At 50.1% G+C, this 19,983-nt stretch overlaps 1 protein-coding gene across 3 annotated transcripts in view; it reads left to right on the top strand.

Moving 5' to 3' along the window:
* Wscd2 (WSC domain sialate O sulfotransferase 2) overlaps positions 1-19,983 on the top strand; it is a 94,385-nt gene that overhangs the window by 26,658 nt on the left and 47,744 nt on the right. Inside the window, exon 1 of one of the 3 annotated variants that reach the window (XM_087578994.1) lies at positions 12,072-12,235. The gene's annotated coding sequence lies outside the window, so the exon portion shown is untranslated. 3 annotated transcript variants of the gene reach the window in all.

The following is a 19,983-nucleotide window of genomic DNA, read 5'->3' as shown; positions in this document are numbered from 1 at the left end:
GGCTGGGCTGGCCCTAGGATTTAGGATCCCAGTGGCTAGACAGGCAGAGCTACTTCTGGATCCCAGCCCTCTGGGGCTATGCCAGACATAGCATAAGACATACGTGTGACACATGATCTGATATATATGATGTTGTTTGATTGGTGTCCTGTGAGCAGTGTTGACGTGCATGTGACATGCGATTTGATCCACAATGCAAGGCAGTTCTAACCCTCCTCAGCTTCTGATGGGACTGTATCCCCGTTAACCCCAGCATGAGTGAACCCAAAACAGGACTGAGACGATGCTTTGAATCCCTGATTTTACAGGACACGCCAGCTCAGATGCATGCCTCCGTGTAGCCTCTGGGTCTCCCTTCAACATCATGGGGCAGGCTGGACTTACAGCTCGCCAACACTGCCCAGTAGACACCTGCGATACATAGCCACAGCCTGGGGGGGGAGGGGTTCCCCACGGAGGACGTGTGGTTTCCATGCAGGCCCTCCACACTTTGGTAAATTTGATTATCTAAAGTCAGATCACCATAAAACTATAACCCTCCATAGACTGCTGCGTGTGGCTCTGCCCACCATAATATGCCTGCTGGTTTCCCCAGTGAAGACTGGCAGACCTGAGAGATAGCGCAGACCTGGGGGCTCCCCAGTTCAGTCCCAGCAGCAGTATGGCCTCACTGTCATTGTTCAAGGAAGCTTCAGTTTTCTCACTTACAAGGTGGGGGTGTAACCCAGAAAGGTAAGGGGCAGCGCCCCCATCGGGCAGGTTGATAATCCAGTCTTGGTGCAACCACGAGGCATACCTGGGTCAGTGGCTTTGGATCAAGGCTTCCCCTCCCTTGAAGATCAGTTTCTTTGCCTGCCAAGTAGCATTAATTCCAACGTGCTTCATCGGGCCACCATAAACAAGACACCACAGTGCACTTAGGGATTGTGACAATTTGGATCAGGTGTGTCCCTGTCCCTTAAGGCTTATGTGCCCAGGCTTGGTCCCCAGTGTGCCAGCATTCAAACTGACTGGATCACAAGGGTTCTGACTTGGCTGTCAGATCATTTGCCGATGGACTCATAGCTGAGTGGATGGCTGGGAGATGGTAGGTCCTGGAGGAACAGCCTAGCAGGGAGAAGTGAGTCACTGGAGGTGAAGCCTCAGCTCTTCCTGCCTTCCTTCCTTCCTCTTCCCTCCTTCCTTAGCTCCCCCCTTTCCTCCTTTTCCTGGTCACCATGAAGTGAGTACCTTTCCTCCACCTTGGGTTTCCACCACGCTGTCCTGCTCACCACAGCCCAGAAATGATGGGACCGAGTAGACATGAACTATAGCTTCTGAGCCAAAGCAAACCTCTACGTTGCCAAGGCAACAGGAAGCTGACTAACACTGGTGCAGCTCTGGGACTCACGTCCTAAGCCCAGGACCTCAGAACTCAGCCTGGTTTGCAAGCAGACTGTTGGAGAGATCACTGCTGTGAGACACAGTGGAGTGGATCCAACGCCAAAGGACACTGGCCTTTAGAGAGAATAAGGGGCCCAAGAAATGGTTCAGCAGGTGAAGGTACCTGTACCCCCGACCCTCATGGTGGAAGGAGAAGACAGAGCTGACTCCCACAGTTGTTCTCCAACCATCACATGTCCATGATGGATGGATGGATGGATGGATGGATGGATGGATGGATGGACAGATGGATGGACGGTTGGATGGACAGACAGACAGACAGATGGATGGATGGATGGATAGGTAGGTAGATAAGTGAATAGAAGGATGGATGGATGGATGGATGGATGGATGGATGGATGGATGGGCAGACAGATAGATGAATGGATAGGTAGGTATATAGATAAGTAAATGGATGGATGATGGATAGATAGACAATAGGTAGGTAGGTAAGTAAGTAGATAGATGAGAGAGAGAGAGAGAGAGAGAGAGAGAGAGAGAGGATGATGAATGGATGTGTAGGTAGATAATAGGTGGATGATGATGGATAGATGGATGGGTGGGTGGATGGATAGAAAATAGATGGATAGATAGATAGATAGACAGACAGACAGACAGACAGATAGATATAACCTTTTTTAAAAAAGATTTATTCATTTATTATATATGAGTACACTGTAGCTGTCTTCAGACACACCAGAAGAGGGCATTGGATCTCTTTACAGATGGTTGTGAGCCACCATGTGGTTGCTGGGAATTGAACTCAGGACCTCTGGAAGAGTAGTCGGGTGCTCTTAACCACTGAGCCATCTCTCCAGCCCTAGATGTAACCTTTTAAAGGCACCCATTCTTCAGCCCCAGCTCCCGTCACCATCTGAGGTTAGCGCCATGTCCACCTTTATCGAGCAGCTTCTTGCTGTAGCTGGTGAGTGGGGGATTACAGTGAACGTTATTGGAAAAACCCAAATCTAGCCGGGATGCCAAGAATAAGAGATGGCAGAGTGCTCAGCCTTAAATGTGGCAGCAACATCCCTCCCTCCATGCCTGAGGGAAAAGCAGAGGAAGGAGCTGTAGGAGCCAGACTTGGGGAAGCTGTGCAGCAAACCACCTCCGCCCTCACACAGGCAAGCAGCCCGGGCTATCAGTGGGTCTCACCCAAAATGGAGGCAGGAGTAGGATGGACGTGTGGTGAAGGATGTGAGAGAGGGAGGAGGGGTGAGAGAGGGGAACGGGACCTGAGAGACACTCGAGTTGATTATGTAAATGATGAAACTGTCAAGCAATTGTAAAAATAATTTAAGACCGAGGGTAAGTAGTCAGAGGAGGCTGGTGTGCAGGGATGAAGGCAGGCGCGAGGGGAGTAGGTGTGGCTACCAGTCCTCTGGGACTGCAGCAAAGTCGGGGCAAGCCTCGGGCCCTCAGACTGCAGGGGTTCTCGCCTTCCTAACACTGAGACCCTTTAACACAGTTCCCCGTGCTGTGGTCACCCCCAACCAGAAGACTGTATTTGTTGCTACTACATAACTATAGTGGATAACATAGATATCTGATATGTGACCCCTGGGAAAGACATTTGACCCCCCAAAAGGCATTGTGACCCACAGGTTGGGAACCACTGCCTCAGAGGGACCCAACCCTACTCACAGGTCAACGAGTGTAGACTCCCGCTGTAAGTTTGTTGTCGGTTTGTAGTATCTTGCTGTCAGCCGTAGTAAACAGGTATGGTTCAGACCTTAACACAGAGCCTGGGACAGACTGGGGGAGGAGGGGGAAACTTCCTGATGCACTGGCTCCTTTATTTCCATGTTGGACCCTCTGTTGCTGAGTTGATGAGACCTCAGTTTAGGGTTCAGCTGGGCATGGAATGGGGACCCTTCCCAGATGAACCCCGTGAGCACGCCACCTCATGGTGTCTCCCACAGTTGCTCATTTCTCTGTCCGTTGATTTATAATTCTACCAAAAAATTGTTTGTTCGGAAGTTAATGTACTTGAAAATATAAAACCAGTGTCCCTTCCCCTTAAGAGGCTGATCACCATTTATAGTCAAAGGCAGCAGGGTACAGCTCCAGCAGCCTCTGGGGGTCCGAGCCTGAGGCTAGACCCATAGGCAATAACCAGGGCTCTCTTCCTGATAGAGGAGGAGACTCAAAGTGAATGCTTTCCTGCATCTGTGAACTGAGGTTTATTACACTGGAATCAGCTCCTACAAGGTGGCCTGCCCACCTTCTATTGTCCTGTCAAAATCTTCGATTCTGGGGCTGGGGATTTAGCTCAGTGGTAGAGCGCTTACCTAGGAAGCGCAAGGCCCTGGGTTCGGTCCCCAGCTCTGAAAAAAAGAACCAAAAAAAAAAAAAAATCTTCGATTCTGTGTAGGGTCTGTAACTTGCATGTACTTCACCACATTGGACAGGCAGATTTACCTCTCTGAACCCTGTCCCACCCCCCACTTCTACAACAGGGTCATCCTGGTACCTGCCTCGAAGACACACAAGAAGTGGTTCTGCCTTGACATATTCGTGAGGTGCCAGCTCATGAATCGGGGGTCCAGGGGTGGATGCAGGAGTCAGGCTGAACTCTTGAGCAGGCCACACAGGCTGTGGCTCTGTCAGTCAAGGCTCCTCCCAGGAGAGCTTCGGCAGAAGCCGTTCTCGGGAATGTGTATTGCCAGGGTTAAATGTGAGACCAGTCCTGGTGACACTCGCTTGCTTGCAGACAAGACTGTTAAAACCTGAGGTGACTCACAAAACATGATGACCACGTAGGTGACAGCCGAAATAGTATATGACCGTCTCTTTTGAGGAAGCCCCAAGTGAGAAGACCTAATTCCCTGTGCATCTAACTGACGTCACCTCTTAGGTTGGGTGTGCGACTGTCCTAAGTCTTTGACTCAGAATACCCACATCTGTCCTCAAAGTCCACATGCTGGGTGCTACTCACAGCCCAGATCTAGAATGTTCAGAAGCCTCACGGCCATCTGCAGTACCTCTCACTCAGGATTCCATCGACTGACGGTGGGCTGAGTGGGGCTTTCTGAAAAGAGAATCGCACAGTTTGACTCAAGGACACCACGATCCACCAGGCTCTTGCTTCAGTTATGGCTTGATGCAGGCCCAAACGAAGTCCATCAATTCTCAGTCTCTCATATCACAGCTACTTCCCCTAGCCTCCGGCTGGCTGCAGGGAGCCCAGGCTCACCTCTCCCAGGTACCCAAAGCCACAAGATGTTGGAAAACCCAGTCTCCCAGCTCAAGTCTGTGATCTCTGTGGTAGGAAAGTGAGATGACCTGTGATTGGCTCTGGCCAGGCAGACCACTTTTCTTGAACTCAGTGTGAAATCAACTCTGCTTAAGCGCCACTGGCTGGAGATGCTGGGAAGTGTATGTATATATGTGTGTATATATGTGTATATGTGTGTATGTATATATATGTGTGTGTTTATGTGTGTATATGTGTATATATGTGTGTATATGTGTATATACGTGTATGTTTTGTGTATATGTGTATATATGTATGTGTATTGTGTATATGTGTTTATGTATATACATGTGTATATGTGTGTGTGTTGGTGTGTATAGGGAGTTCAATCTGAGGTTCCCAAGGTTCCTGCATCTTTTCAGAAAAAGAAATGAGTTGTTGCAGAAACCCAGCAATACACTTATACACACACTTTCATATACATATAAACACACATGTACACACAAATACACATACTTACTCACAAATGTGCATATAACACACACACATGCACACTCAACACATGCACACACACCCAGCACATCCATGCATACACACTCACACACAGACAGAGAGAGAGAGAGAGAGAGACAGAGAGAGAGAGAGAGAGAGAGAGAGAGAGAGCGCCCTCATCCTCTCATCCCCAGTGCCATGTTGCCTGGAAATAACAAGGTAGAAGTCAGCTTGATGAATGGGACAGTGTTCTTCTGCACTGATTTCACCTGGAAGCCGTAGCTATTTTGGGTTCTGGTGGAGCCCTGGTTAAGCTTGGCTGGCGACAGCACCCCAGGCACCTGAGGTAAAGGGGATGAGGGAGAAGCAGAGAGAAGTGGAGCCATGGCCCTAGAGGCATCACCCCTGACTGAGACCTCACTCCATGTTGTGGACCTAGATCCTGTGACATTAAAGTCCCCTCAGAGTCACCACCCCTGCATCTGCTCCTACTCAGTCTTGACCTGCCCCACCCCTGCCAGGTGTCTCTGTGCACCTCTTTGGTCTCAGCCTGACTTCCCATGCCCAGACTGGCCGGGAACGCCCTCTAAGTGGTTCCACATCCTCAGACACTGGAGCCCTCTGGATTCTGTGTGTGCTCCTGGGCAGTTACTCTTCACTGAGCCTCTCTTTCCTTGTCTGTCCAATGGGATAGCTAGAACTCTTTTGGGGACGTTTGCATCAAATAATCATGACATTGATTGACATGGGGCAAGGCTAGCTTAAATGAAATCCAAGCGGAGCAGTGAGCAGGGAAGCCAGGCTTCTGCTCCTCACCATGTGGGAAAGATGGGCTGCCAGTATGGTGGTGAATGCCGGTAACCCCTGAGCTGGGGAGGACAAGGAAGAGGATTGCTGGATTACAGAGCAAAACCCATTATTAGAAGTCACAACAGCGACTAGAGCTAGAGTTTCACCTACCATCTCCTTTAGCTCAGCACCCAGCCTAATACAACTAGTTGACTAAGGCTCCAGAAGCACACACCAGTGTCCCCAGCGCCACTGAGCACAGACCACACCATTTAGCTTGCCGGGGGCCTCACCAGAAGGTCAAGTTTGATAGACCAGTGTGAACTGGGAGGAAGCAGTTCTCTGAGCTCTTGACTCCAGCTGATTCCAAGGCATCCCATTCTGTTCTCTCCAATTCTCCCAGCCCCAAGCCTTGGGGTGCAGGCTGATCCCTCACATACAAACATCTATGCAGGAATCCCCATTGCCAGCATCCTGTTGCTAGCTTAAGGAGCGTTATTGTGTCCTGAGGGAACAGGACAAGGTGAGGGACTGATGAAGTCATGGAGAGGTGGCCTCCCTGTAAGACTGGACAGGGAGCCAGACCGCACACCTGCAGCTCTGCCCAGAACTTGCTTCACAGAGACGATTGTAAATGCTATCAGAATCGCTAGAGCACCACAAACAAGATGCCTTCTGTAGGGGCGCATTCCAGACCCAAGAGAGGTTATTTTAGTTGAAAACATATCCAGAGGGAGGCCAAGAAGCTAAGGACACAGCCTCCCTGTGCTGGGAAGGGAAACCTAAACTCCACAGCGCTGGCGTGGCAACGTGTTTCCCTTCCCCAGGGCATTCTCTATGCTGTGTGCTGACTGTATTCTCCATCCAAAGAAAACATCCTGGATAGAGAGGGGTGTGTGTGTGTGTGTGTGTGTGTGTGTGTGTGTGTGTGTGTGCGCGTGCGCGTGTGACTTCCACACAAGAACCGTCTTTGTGCCTGGCCTTCATTCCGTGAGTATTAGTGATGGAGTCGGACACAATGTATTGCTTAGTGCTCCGTGGTCACCACACACTAAGAGGCAGGGGAAGATGGTGATGACAAGGACAGTAGACAGGGTAACGGGTGATGTAAATGTTGGCATCAGTTAACAATGATTACAACAACCATGATGTTGACAATGACAGCAATAGTAACAGTTGGCAATGACTATGATGGCATAGACAATGATTGTGATGGTGCAGGCAGTGACTAAGATGATGTATAGATAATGATGATGTAGATGATGATGATGACAGTGACAGTTGACAATGATTACGATGATGTAGATGATAATGATGTTGACGACTATGCTGATGTAGATTATGATGGTATTGATAACTATGATTAGATGATGATGAAGTTGACATTGATGATAATGATGTTGACAGTGACTGTAATAACATAGAGGATGATGATGTTGACAGTGACCGTTGACAATAACAGTTGATAATGACTATGATGGAGTAGACAATGATTGTGATGATGTTGACATTGATGTAGATAATGATGAAGTTGACATTGATGGTGTTGACAGTGACAGCTGACAATGACTATGATGATGTAGATGGTGATGAAGTTGCTATGACTACAATGATGTAGGTGATGATGTTGACAGTGACAGTTGACAATGACTATGATGATGTTGATTACTACGATGATGTAGATGATGATGTTGACACTGATGATGTTGGCAGTGACAGCTGACAATGACTATGATGATGTAGATGATGATGATGTTGCTATGACTATGATGATGTAGATGATGATGTTGCTATGACTACGATGATGTAGATGATATTGACACTGATGATGTTGACAGTGACAGCTGACTATGATGTCAACATTGATGTTGTGTTGACCACGATTATTATGATGTAGATGATGAAGTTGACAATGACACTGAAATGTCTATGATGCTGTAGACACTGATGATGTTGACAGTGACTATAATGATGTAGATGATGATATTCACAGTGACAGTGACAGTGACTATGATAATGTAGATGGTGATGAAGTTGACATTGATGGTATTGACAGTGATTACAATGATGTAGCTAATGATGGAGTTGACAATGACTATGTTGGAGTAGACAATGATTGTGATGGTGTTGACATTGATGATAGAGTTGACAATGATGATGATGTAGAAAATGATGAAGTTGACATTGACGATGTTGACAGTGACTGTAAAATATAGATGATGAGGAGGACAGTGGTGATGACAGTGACAGTTGATAGTGACAGTGATGATGTAGATAATGATGAGGCTGACAGTGACAGTTGACATTGACTAAGATGATGTAGATTATGATGATGACATCGCCATTGATGATGGTGCTGACAGTGACAGTTGACAATGACTATGATGGCACACACAGATGAGGACGATGATGGTGTTGACAGAGGTGATGATGTTGTCAGTGATAACAGTGGTGATGATGATGTTGACAGAGACGACAGTGATGATGTTAACAATGATGGTGACAGGGGCTGGGGATTTAGCTCAGCGGTAGAGCGCTTACCTAGGAAGCGCAAGGCCCTGGGTTCGGTCCCCAGCTCCAAAAAAAAGAACCAAAAAAAAAAAAAAACAAAAACAAAAACAAAAACAATGATGGTGACAGTGATGAGATGATGCCAGTGACAGTGAAATGATGGACGACCACAGTAATGATGGTGGCCACGATGATGATGTAAACAATGATGTTGATGATGAGAACAGTATCAGTGGTGGTAGTAATGATGATGTCATGATGGAGTCAGTGACAGTGACGCTGGTGGTTGACGGTGGTGGTGGTAACGATGATGTTGGCTGTGACAAGGAAAAACATCTACTGCCATGCATTGCTCTGTGTGTTTTGATTTTCAATGACCACTTTGTCTCTGCAAGAACTTGTGAACCAGGTCTGTGGTCACTGAGTTCATCCCTTGCTGCTTGCAAGGTACTGAACAAGGTGTTTTGGCTCAGTGTTCCTGTCTGTGAGGTGGAGATAAAACATCAGCTTTGGGCTGCACGCTTAGTATCTGACTGTGCAGGTGTTCAGGAGACATGTTGGCTCTTACAGACCCTGCTTTGATATTCCTGTCCACCCCATGAAAAGGGAGGCTTCATGATTTCACAGAGAGGAGGTCAGTCCTGAACATCTCTCTGGGGCTGTTTCTGACCCACAGGGCTCTCTGAGCTCAGGCTGGGCTCACAGGAAGCTTCATCAAAGTAAAACTGGGTTCAGTGAGCCCAGCCAAGCCCTCAGCCAGGTCAGCTAGAACCACCACAGGGAGGGCAAGCAAGGGCAAGTTGTGAGGACTTGTATGCTTGTGCTATCCGGGGCCAGTGCTAGTCTGCCCAGCATACACAAGTATGGACACCAATGAGCTGTATCCATGATGCTTCTAGACTTGGACACTGAAGAGTCTAGATATCTCCCAGGTCTGCCTCTCCACACACAGCCCCATCTCTCAGGGAGCAGAGAGATGAGTGCTGCTGCTTGGTTGGATTTTTTTCTTTTTATGTGACCTAGACCCCATGGCGACGGGGGGGGGGGGGTTCCCACCTCCATCAACACAATCTAGAAACTCCTCACAACTGTGCCCAGATGGTTCCATCCAAGAGATGCAGATCCTGTCTGTTAACGATTGACACCACAGGGTTGGGGGATTTAGCTCAGTGATAGAGCGCTTGCAGGGTTGGGGGATTTAGCTCAGTGATAGAGCGCTTGCCTAGCAAGTGCAAGCTAGCAGATATGAAGCCAGGTGCTCCTTGGTACAGCTGATAGTTGTCCTAGGGTGGAGAGGACACTGAAGCTGAGCTGAGCTGAGCTAGGCTTACAGAAGCCTCCTGGTGAGAGCCAGTAAATCATAACGGAGACTGTCATGGAGAAGACACTCGATTATATCTATTGAGGCTCTTAGACCTCCTGACTGGGGGAAGGGGGGAAGATGGGGGGGAGAGGCTCTTCAAAGGCAGAGGACAAATGGCTTGCAGAACGCCCTGGAAACAAGGTATAGGACATCTAGCAAAGAGCTTGGGTTTCCCAATGTCTTGTCAGGGCTGAGAAATGCCTGTGGATGAGCACACACCACCACCAGCTCTTCTGCCCTCTACATAGAAACCATGGTCCCTGACCTGCAGGGAAGAGCTTACCTGGGCTGCCCCACACCAGCAGCCTTCTATCAGCTGCTTCCAGAGGGATAATCAGACTGCCCCAGCTTTCATAGGATGCTGGCTGCTCAGGCAAAGGTAGGAAAACAAACCCGGGTGCAAATGTGTTTTCATGTAAACACGGCGGGGGGTGGCGGCTGCCTGCCGCGAAACAGCTCAGCGGCTAGTGCAGCTCGGGGCAAAGTAAGCCTGAGTGTTGCAGCTCCTGGAAAAGAGGGGGCAGGAGCTGGAGGCACGTGGGAATCCAGGTGCTCCCTGGAGCACCCCAGCCCTCCAGTTGAACATCCCAGGGGCCCAGATAAGTGAGCAGGCAGGTGTTAACCCTGTTTTCCTCAGTGAGGCAGCTGGCCAAGTGGGAAACTTGGGCACAGTTGCGTTGGGGTTTTTAGTAAGTGCAGTTTGCCTATAGTAACATCAACCAGGTTTAGTTTGCAGTTCTGCGAGGTTTGACAAATAACTCGGCACCCTGCGTCAAAATCAAGAAACGCTCTACATGCTGGACCCTGGCAACCACTGCTCTTTGCCTTTTCCCAGAAATGGGATCCTACGGTCCTCGCTCGGACTCCAGCTTCTTTCGTTCTGGGCCATGTTAACTTGTTTGGCTCATCAGGGTTGCGCTGGTCTGAGTAGCCGCAGTTTCTTCAAGCCTCAGTATTCCACCCCGAGACAGGGGCTCACCACCTCAGCCTCCCTTGCCTGGTATGGGAGGGTGGCGGAAGCAAGTTGAATTGCTCTCTGCATCTGAGTTCAGGTTTGGCTGTGAGCGTGGCTATCCTTTCTCTCAAGTTAGCAACCGAAGATGGAGGTCCTTAGATACCCCAGTAAGCAGACATTTCTAAATGTGGTAAGGAACGACCTTGCTTCCTTCCAGAGGGCTCCTGTTCCCTTCCAGAGCGCTCCTTTTCCCTTCCACCACGACTGGTGGGTGGAACTCCCACGTGACTGAAAGTCCCACCCACTCGAAGTCCCACCCACTCTACACCTCCCTCACAGAGCTTGCTTTCTGTCTCAGCTGCTGCTACATCCTGCCACCTGGGTCTCACTTGGCAGAGGACAGTGGTCAAGGGCATGTGCCCTGAAGCAACCAGGTTCCGTCTCAGCCCTGGTCCTTGATGGTCCCAGACCTAAAGGCATGTCTCCTATGTCTCGCCTGTTCCCATAGGGATGTGTTGCTTCCCACAAAGCACGAGATTGCAACAGGTTTCTAGGCTTGCGATAATTTAACAGTCGGGAAACTTCATTGTAGGGTTAGCTCAGAAGACTACATTAAAGCCAGATGTGTTGACTGCCCAGTAATCCCAGCACTTAGAAGACTGAGGAAGCAGGGTGAAGGGTTCAAGGCCGGCCTGGGTTACATAGTGAGACCTCTTTAAAAAACAAACAACAAAACAACATTATGTAAACTCACAAATGGAATCAAACACTTAGCTGTAGTGTCTTCTTCCTCTGACTGAGGAGGCTTTAGGGACCCTCTTGTTGTGTTAGGCTCCCACTTAGTCTTAGGGACTAGAACTGGCATCAGGCTTCCTTTAAGAATGGTTTGCTCACAGAACCCACCAGGATGTCCTGGAGATGTGGCTTCCTGAATAAGAGTCCCCCATAGAGACAAGGGGGAGACTTATCTCCAAGGTACCTGTTCCTATGGAAACAGGAGATTAGGTGTCAGGAGAGGGAGCACACACACACACACACACACACACACACACAGAGAGAGAGAGAGACAGAGAGAGAGAGAGAGAGAGAGAGAGAGAGAGAGAGAGAGAGCGAGCGCAAGCACACAGACCCAGCACCGATGAGCTGCATGACCTTAAACAAGTCTCTTGACCTTTGGGAGTCTTGGTTTCTCACCCATGTGATGGGGTGGGGGCAGAACCTGCCTTGCAGATTCATGTTGAATGCTGGAAGTTGTGTGTTTTAAGGATCTGAAAGCTGAAGCAAGGTGAGACTTGCTTACCCTAAGTCTGAAACTATAAAGCCACCAGCTTCCTGGTACCAGAGGTCACATCCTCTTGAGCTCTGGGTCCACAACCTGATGTACAGCAGGCACTCCCTCGGGGCTGAGAAAACAAGACACAGTGTGCTGCCCTGACCCAGAGTGGGCCTGGGAAGGATCAGGAGACATCTCTGAGTGGAAAAGAAACTCTCCTCAGATGTGAAACAGGTAGGTCTTCATGGGGATGAGCCCTCCCTGCTAGGATAGCCTCCAGTTCAGGCTGGTCCCCTATGGCCAACTTTAGGCTGCAGATGAGGCGGGTACTAAGGGACATTTGTTGATTGAATGAATGAGTGAACTGTAGTTTGACTATTGGAAAACATATGTGTATATATAATATGTATATAAACATGTATACATATGTATGTAAACATATATACATCATATGTATATATACATACACACATATACACATACATATACACATACACACATATACACATACATATACATACATACATACATATATGTATATGTGATGTATATGTTTGATCCAGAAGAGCAGAGAGTGCTATCTACCTGACCAAGGCCACACAGCCATAGAATGATCTTGAAGGTAGAGCGAGAAGGAAAGAGAGAGCTGCCACAGCTTGAGGTGCCCTGCACAGAACCTCCACCTGCCCTCACCACTACTTGTGGGCAGCTGATGTTGCTCAGAAGACCGTGTGAAGTGATAGCACCCACCTCTTCTTGTAACAGAATGACTCTTCCAGCAATTTACAAGAAGCCTCAGCAGCACACTGACCCCGGGCAAGGCTTTTCTGGGTGCAAGCCATGCCGACTCTGGGTCGTGGGCAAACTTATAGAAGTAGGTGTGAGACCACTTCCTTTGTAGACAGGAAATGACTCCCAGAGGCTCGCAGCATCGGAGACAGGAAGTCAGTTCCACTCACTAGCTTGGCCTTTCCCTCAGTTGGCCCAGTCCTGCAGGGCAGACTCCCTGTACAGTGCTCCTGGCAGGAGTGTCTAATGCCACCATCCAAGGCACAGAGGCACTTTCCATGTCCCCAGGTGACTCCTGCACACTCCAGCTCTCACCCCCGGGATGCAACCACACAGACATCTCCCCTTCACTGGGTGGATTTATTCTTGGGGGTGTGTGGGCGATGAGTGTTTGTATGGGGGAACGTTTGTCTAAATTTAAATTTAAAAACGTGTTCAACAGCGGCTTATTAATGCTTGGGTTGGGAATGGATGGCTTTTTCTTTTCCTTTTCAAATAAACTGGTAAGTAGGAGCCTCCCCCAGCCCTCCCTTCCGACCCAGCCTTACCTCTCTCAATGGCCTTGGGCTATCTGGCCATGGGGTAGCCTTGGGTTATCAAGCTTGAAAAATGGAAGCTTAGAGAGAGAGAAGGTTCCCTGCCTCATCCTGCCTTCCTGCCCTGGCTATCTGGGCTATTCCCTGCAATCCAGGCAAGGTGTCCAGCTGCCCCCACCCCCCACCGTAATGCACCTGACCCCTGCCATGTCAGCTAGCCCCCTCAACAACCAGGGAGATGGGAGGTGAGATTGGCACTCTCACCTCGTGTTACACATAAGACATGTGCCTTAAATGACCCCGGGTTCTTTGTCCCATCTTGTGTAAGCACCAAAGTCCAAACTCCAGTCTAACTGGTAACAAAGCTCACAAAATGGCTGACGAGATGGGTTAGCCAATAAGGGAACTTTATGCCAAACCTGGCAGATCTGACTTTGATTCCCCAGAAAGCACATAACAGAAGGAGAGAACCCATTTGGCCCAAGGTGTTCTGTGGCATCCATGTGTGTGCTGTGACACAGAACATAAAATCATTTTAAAGGGGGCTGGAGAGATGGCTGAGTGGTTAAGAGCACTGACTGCTCTTCCAGAGGTCCTGAGTTCAAATCCCAGCAACCACATGGTGGCTCACAACCATCTGTAATGAGATCTGATGCCCTCTGATGGTGTGTCTGAAGACAGCTACAGTGTATAATAAATAAATCTTTTTTTTTTAAAAAATCATTTTAAAGAACCCTCATGTGCTTCCTTGTATTTTTCCAAAGCACAGCTCGGTGAGGGAGAGGGGGAAAAAAAAACCATAAACTCACTTCTAACCCATCCCCTGGCTGGCAAGTTCCTTTCTGCCCAGCTATGTCTCAGCCCACAGGGAGGCTCCTGCCTCCGGTGGCTACTGTGGTGTTCTGTAATTGCTGAGCAATTTGGAGATGGCTGGAAATATATAATTCATGGGTGTGTCTTTCTCCCCAGTCCCCTAGAAGGCACTGAGGCATGACTGTCTCCCTGGGAGCTTTGACCTCGACACAGAAAGACGCAGAGTCTAATTGTCCCAGTCAGAGAATCCACTGCCAGTCGGTAGACCCCTGGCAACCCTACGTCAAGGTCCTGCAAGTGGGAACCCCAATATTGAACCCCAATGTAGAGCCAGTGATGGAAAGCTAGGGTAAAATCTGGGTGTGTTGAATGGTGAGGCCGAGAGCTGTGACTTTGCCTAGGCGTGTTCCCTGGGGCAGGTCGGAAACTCTGCCTACAGCCATATCCCTCCCTGCGGCTGACCATCCTGTGATGCGGGTCAGCACCAGCCACGGAGGAGCTAGAACGTGGCCTGGGGGCTGCAGGCTGCAGCTGGTGGTTCACTTTGAGTTCCCAAGAGCTGGAGAATCTAGTTCGCAGCTTCCAGCACTAACCGGGTTTCTGGGGCAAATGGTAGCAGCTGTCGTTCCTCATTTTGAGTGGGGTTCAGGACCCCAGTCTGTGCTAGGACTGAGGAGAGGATGCTGGAGGGAATGCTACATGTCTGTGCTGGGTTGGGAGAAGAGCCGCCATGAGTGTGCCAGGAAGGGCTAGGGCTTTGTCTCCTATGATGTCCAGATGGTTGACAGAGGAGCTGGAGGACACTCCCTTTCTGCCTGAGGGTGTCCTCGTAGGAGGACATTGAGAAGACAGTTTCCCACTAGGTACCACAGAACTCTTCCGGCCACTGAAGGCCATGCTGAAGATGCTAAGGACCAAGGACCTCTGCCCTTCTGAGAAGTCCTCATCCCCCTCCCTACAAGGGCTCTGAACACACAAAGGAGAAAGGTTCCCAGAGTCTGAGGGATTCCCATCACCATTCTGTCTCCCTCGGACTGGGGGTCAGCAGTGGGAAGAAGGTTGGAGACTGGCACCAACCCGAGTTCTGAGGTGTATCTTGCTGCTTATTAGCTTTCTCTTCCATCATTAGATTGCCTCTCTCACCTGTCAACGGAGCATAAAACCACTGTGGAGTCCCCTGGAGCGGCCATGATGGGAGAGGTGAAGGCCCAAGCTGCGGCAGGTCTGCCATGGCCTTTGAGGGAGCTCCTCGGGGTAGGACAGAGGTTCCTCCCCCAGTACGTACAGTCTGGTTGGGACTCAAGACTGGGCCAGAGATGTTCCCGAGTGGAAAATTCCTCCCTGGGGAAGAGTTTCTAATGGAAGCCATCACTGTTCCCAAATTAGTCCAACCGGGTGTGCCAACAGTTGGCTTTTGATTGTGGCTAGAAGGAGCTGAACAAGAGCAGTGTGAGCACGGGGTGGCAGTTTCTGGAGCTAGCTCGGTCCGACTTGGCTGGGTTGACCCTGGGTCGCTCCGTTGGTTTTTCTGAGTCCTGCACATATAAATCATCCAGCCTGTCCTGGCTGGCTGCTAAGAAGGCCTTGCCCTCTGGGACAACAGTGTCGAGAGCTGGTCCCACTGAACACGGACGGCCTCTTAGTCTCTGTGCCTTGGTTTCCCCTTCTGTTACAGAACACCGTTTTGCTGGGTGGTACATCTCACCCTCTGGCTCTGTGCTCCCTACTCTAGAGAAGATGCAGCTGATGGGAGGGTGGTGTGAGCTCTGAAAGCTTGGAGATGTTCCTTGGTGGCCCTCAAGCCCCTCCTCAGAGTGTCCCTGTCTGTCAGTCACCTTTGCTGGCACAGGTCAGTGGATGTGTTCTTTGAAAGGCCACCCTGAATGACTCTGGCTTTGAGCCCCACCAAGAAAGGAATGTACATCCTGGCTTTGTGCACAACAGCTAAGGCACAACTCAGACCTGCTCCAGAAGGGACCTTAGGTCTTCCTTCCTACACCCTGTGTGGTCTACCTTAAGAAGCACGGGCAGAGTTGCCTGTGGGTTCTGTGGGCAGCTGGAGGTGCAGCCTCTGCTATATGGCTCCTGTCCCAGTATCCAGTCAGTACAGGCTGTATGGTGTCCTCCTGCTGGGGACCTTCTCTGGAGTTCTCAGCTCCTAGATCTCTCCAGAGGGCCCATATGGCTCCACCTTGCTACTTGGCACTTTCCAGTTATTTTAATAGAGCAGACTGGAGAAGCACCCTTCAGCACAGGGATGCTCAGACTCCACACAAAGCTGCTGGCTCAGCACCGCAGAGTTGGCTCCATCTTTCCCTCCTGGGCCTCCTCTGGACTCCAGGTCCCCTCCTTTCCCTTCCTCTCGGCTCTGCCACCCCTATGGGTCTGTCCCCCTGGATAAACATTCTGCCCGTGAATACAACCATCCATTATCCCCCTGACAATTAGCAGCCTATTAAGGGTGTCTATGCAAATGAGCGCTAATTGACCCGTGACACAGCGGAGCCTGCAGGAGAGCGATGGTTCCAGATGGCTTAATGATAGGGGCCCCCGGGCCCTGCTCTACACAGCTCTCTCCTGGGGAGGAAGGGAGTGCTGCTGCGGGCGGGCCGCTGCAGAAGGCAGCCAGCTGCCTGATAGGAACACAGATGGGGACTGGGTCTCAGTTGGGTCATCAGAACCACTGGATAGGAGATAACTTCCGCCTTGTCTGTCGGTTGGTCCCTCCCTTCCTAAGGCTTCTTACCTTCCCAGGCCTGCACTGGCAACTGTGTAACCATCCTGTCCTAGGGGTGGGGAAATCTCAAACAAACTGTTGCAAACACTTTGAATTGCAGCTAAAAAACAAAAGACCAAAAAACACAAAAAGGAACTGTTGCAAACACTTTCCATCGCAGTTTAAAAAAAAGAAAAATCAAAGGAACTGTTGCAAACACTTTCCATTGCAGTTAAAATAATGGTGTTATGGGACACAGGGCGATGTTTCAATCCACCCTTGCATGCTGTGGAGACCAAAGGAACCAGCTCATATGTTGCCTGGGACATTTGTCCAGTCTTTGGGTTAGAACATCCAAAACCCTCTCGCCTAGCTGTTTGAAGTGTGTGATGAATCGGCGCCAACCACGGTTAGGTTAATGTGCAAACGGTCATATTTGTTGAAGCAGCAGGTAGTCAGGAGGCACAGAGCTATCCCCTGTTCCCCCTGCCCACGCTGTCAGCACCAGTGGGGTTCAGACCTGGTTGGACCTGTGGTCATTCGTATATGCTTCCTTTCATCTTGTTCCAGACTTCAGGACTGTACTCAGTGTCATGTATGCTTTGGTTCTGGACATAACTCCACATGTATGTGCCATTACAGTATCAGCTAGACTGAGCCATCACCCCCAAAGTCCTGGGCTCCACCAGTCCTCCTCCCCATACCTCACCCCAGCGGCAGGTAACACCCACGCCATTGCTGTCTCCGTGATGCCGTCTTTCCCAGAACTCATGGTTGGAATCACACATGAGTTCTTTTTCAGTGCTGAATCATAGTCCCCTGTCTGGAGGTCCATCTGAGTTCAGCTGCTGTGGGCGAGTCCTGAAGAGGACCACAGTGTTAGGTGGTGAGTGGGCTAGGAGGCCATTGGGAATGTACCCCTCTCCCGTGGACTTTGAGTCATACAAGGGAAGAATAATTATTCACTAATGACATTATGTACTCTCCCGTGGGGGCGGGAAATGCTTGCAGATGCTAGCACCCAGGGCACTCTAACTCAGAAAAGTGGAACTTTTTGTTTTCTCTCTCTCTCTTTCCTTTCAGACACTGGTCAAAGCCAGACACAGGTTTTCTCACTCCTTCCCTGAAACTGTCCCCACCTCTCATCTGCCAAGCCCATTACTGGACCTGCCAGCCAGCTTTCTTGTACCCTAACTTTAAAGGACATAGCTATCTCTGTCTCTCTGTCTCTCTCTCTGTCTCTGTCTCTCTCTCTCTCTGTCTCTCCCTCTCTCCCCTCCTTACCCTCCCTCTCCTCCCTCCCTTCTCCCTTCCTCCCTCTCTCATCTCCCTCCTCCAGGCAGCATGTTTGGGTTTCCTTTTGGGTCTGTTTTAAAATTCTTTTATTAATAAAACTAAGAATCCAGAGGGCCTCAGTTCCCCCAGTAATATGGCCCTCAAATGGAGACTTCTCCAGTAACAGTGGCTGGGTCAGATGGAGGAGAGAATGTTGGATTTAGGCTGCTGCTCTCCGGGGACCCTGAGCCCTTGCACTATGCGCAGCGCTGTGTGCCGAGGACAGTGTCTGAGTACCTGGAAGCATCCAGGTCCAAGGCTTGGCTCCTGACTCAGTGTCCCCTTCGGCTCATCTGTTTTCTCCCTCGCTCTTCTCACGGGGACTGACATTTGCTCTGTCTTCAGACAGCCAGGCCCTTACGAGGCTCTTGAATGCCCTGCCTCAGTTTCCCTGCATTTAAAGGTGTGTGGAGCAGAAACTGGAAAGCGGGATGTAATTATTTGTTGTCCCGGCTGAGAGTGGCGAGAACTAAGACTCTTTTTTCTGCGTCTCCATCTTGGTGTCTCATGTTTTAAGGATGTATTAAGGGCGGCACAAAGCTGAGCTTACCTGGAATCTAGCACCCTGGAGGTGGGAGCCGGAGGATCAGGACTCCAAGGCCATCCTCGGGTCCACAGGGAGTTTGAAGCTAGCTTAGGCTACGTAAGACCTCACCTCAAAACAAAACCCAGGGCAAGCCGCATGGCTCTGCACTTTCTGCACAGCCCAAGCCTGGTCCCTGGAGCAATCTGTGGAAGGGAGAAAACCGAGAGAGTTGCCCTCTGACCCCGCCACACATGTTGTGGCGCTTATGTGTGAGCGTGCATGCACACATACACGATAATAACAGATTAAATTAAACTCTAAAAGTAATATGAGATGAAGCCAGTGGATGCACACAGGGTAGGCCTATGAGACAAGCTGTCCAGGGTGGACAGAAACTCCTCCTGGGAGGCACACTCCTCCTTCAGCCAAGGGCTCCTGCCTTTCATCTCCTCAGTGGGCTGTGCTGTCAGGAGGTAGGAGATGACCCAGATGGACTCCTCCCTGGCACCGAGAAGACATTGTCTTTCATCAACCATGTTTCCCAGCAGCTCTTTTTTGGGCAAACTTTGGTCGTAGGTTTAGTTGGTCCCTGGATTTGTCTAATCCCCCAACTGCCTCTGACCCCAGGTCAGGCCCTGACATGTGGAAGGAAAGCCCAGCCTCTTCCCAGCCTAAAAATTTCCCTCCAGTTACCCTCAAGAATCTGGGGGGAGACTCTTTACTCCTAAAGGAAGGAGCTACAGGGTGAGGAGCCTCATTATTTCCCTTCTTGCCGGGCAGGTAGCCCCTACCCCAACCAGTGCCCATCTCTTACTTGGCAGCTCAACCCCTAAGTTGTTTCTAGTATTAAAAAAAAAAATCTGCATTCAGTCACTCAGGGGCTGCTGTTGGACACACTGACCCAAGTCCTGGGCATGCCCAATAAGGGAGGGACACACTTTACAGATGGGGACACTGAGACTCCAGAGATCCCCTGCAAGGAAGAGCAGGGAGCATGTGGGCCATCCTCGCCTCAGTGAGTGCTAACCTCACCCGACCCTGACCTTTCACCCCCCACCAACCCCCACCCCCACCCCCACCCCCACCCCCACCCCCACCCGTGCTTCATGTCTCTGTGACTGATTTCACCTCATAAAGAAACAATGCTGCCCAGGGAGGTTAAGACTTGGAGGTGCCAAGGGAGGGAGGACATTAATGTGCTGGAGTCCCCAGAAAGAGGAAAGGGTTTCCTGCAGGAAACATCCATGGAACTGTGGGTGTATCCGTG

Source organism: Rattus norvegicus, chromosome 12 (genome assembly GCF_021556685.1).
Source record: "Rattus norvegicus strain SHRSP/BbbUtx chromosome 12, alternate assembly SHRSP_T2T, whole genome shotgun sequence".
Taxonomy (NCBI): domain Eukaryota; kingdom Metazoa; phylum Chordata; class Mammalia; order Rodentia; family Muridae; genus Rattus; species Rattus norvegicus.
This window is presented reverse-complemented; position numbering and strand designations above follow the sequence as displayed.